The sequence below is a fragment of the Triticum dicoccoides genome, chromosome 5A (assembly GCF_002162155.2).
Source record: "Triticum dicoccoides isolate Atlit2015 ecotype Zavitan chromosome 5A, WEW_v2.0, whole genome shotgun sequence".
NCBI classification, from domain to species: Eukaryota; Viridiplantae; Streptophyta; class Magnoliopsida; order Poales; family Poaceae; genus Triticum; species Triticum dicoccoides.
In genome coordinates, this window is record NC_041388.1 from 610,686,162 (window position 1) to 610,687,988 (window position 1,827).

General features: G+C 51.7%; 1 pseudogene; it reads left to right on the forward strand.

Moving 5' to 3' along the window:
* Positions 1–369: 369 nt before the first annotated feature.
* On the forward strand, positions 370–1,003 carry LOC119298079 (annotated as a pseudogene).
* Positions 1,004–1,827: the final 824 nt, after the last annotated feature.

Sequence of the window (1,827 nt, forward strand, 5' to 3'; positions counted from 1 at the left end):
AAAACTCATCAAAACGCTCACACCCAACTGTTGTTCTGCCCATTCGTCTGCTCCGATGACATCAATGCATACTAAATCCATCACATTTGGCGCCACACGGACGCATTCAACTCCCGTGCCATTGCCACCATTGCCCAGCTGCTGCCGCTACCTTCGGCCAGCGACAAGAGACGTTCGAGAGGCAACGTTGATAACTACATACACGTACGCTCCGGCAAAAAAAGAAAAAACTACGTATACGTATGTAACATACTGATTACCGAGCTCTATCCCTCCCTACATATACATGAAAAGACAGAGGAAGAAGCAGAGCACACAAGTCAGCAGAGTTATTGTAATCTTTTCGCTAGGTTTGCTGCTTACTCAGCGATGGCTTCCAAGCAGATGCTGGTCGTCGCCATTGCCGTGGCCGCCCTCATTGTCGCCTTCCTTCCAGGGCTCGCCGTCGCCACAGAACACGTGGTCGGCGACGACAAGGGCTGGGCCCTCTATGTCGACTACACGGCCTGGGCAGAGACCAAGCAGTTCGTGGTCGGCGACATGCTAGGTAACGGCAACGCTGAACCATTACGTCTGCGCGCACGCTCGATGGCTTCATTTTCTCTGCGACGAGAAAGCAATTAAATTGCTTGTAGATCCCGTGCTAACTATATCGATCGCAGTGTTCGAGTACGGCATCTCCAGCCACAATGTCGTGGAGGTGAGCGGGCCAGATTTCCTCATTTGCAACCAGACCGACAACGCCGTCGTCCGGACCTCCGGCGAGGACCGGGTCGTGCTCGACAAGGCCGGACGCCGGTGGTTCTTCTGCGGCATCGACAACAACTGCGAGAACGGCGTGAAGCTCAAGATCACCGTCCTCGAGACCGCCCCACCGGCTCCCTAACCCGAGGCCCCGTTGGCTGCTCCACCGCTGTCCAACCGTGCCGGCAAGCTACAGGCGCGCTTCGGGGAGGCGGCGGCGGCGGTCACCGCGGTCGCTGCGGCCGTGCTCGTGCTCTAGGCTCCCACTCCGTCGACTATGTCTCCACTGCATATGTGAGCCACCAAAAGTCGTATTTGGTCGTGCTGCTTTGTTCTGCAGTATCACCATTATTGATGTCATACCGTGGTATATTTGAGCACTTGACTCTCTTTTGAGGGAAAGGCCTTCGGGCTAGCTTTATTAACTTAAACAAATGCTTACGCCATCCGCAAGTAAAACCGAAATAAAGCTAAGGAGGGAGTCCAATCACAAAGCTGGCTGATCCTCACGACCACTTTTAGCTAGCCTGTGACCAATCAAATTGCATTCTCTATTACAGTGCTGAAAAAAGACCTTCTCGAAATCTAAACACAAAGAACGACATCTCTCAAGTATGGGTCCTGCCACCATATCTTGTCCAGAGTTGTTTGCCATCGCCTCCACCAATATGGCATTGTCCGTCCGAGCTACAAGGGTATGTGCACCAATGGTTTGAGCTAGCTTGGCCCTTCAATAGCGCAGCTGCTTCAGCTGTTACAACATCCGGAGTAAATAGCATAAAACTACTACTTTACAGGCTAGGGTTTCAAAAAACTAACGGTTTTTAATTTTTCTCAGATAACTACCAAGTGAGTGGTCTGCTGTTTCAGAAAACCCAAATCGCCGAGTGCTTATCAATTGATCACAATTATGACAAGTCGAGCCCACACCTAAACGAAGCGTTAGTTTGACCGTTAGTTTGACCGTTAACTGACATGTGGGGCCCACATGTCAGTGTCTCTTCTTTATCTTCCTCTTCTCCCCTCTGCCTCCCTTCTCCTCCACTCTCGATGCTCGTCAAGAACATCACAGAGCCGCCATGG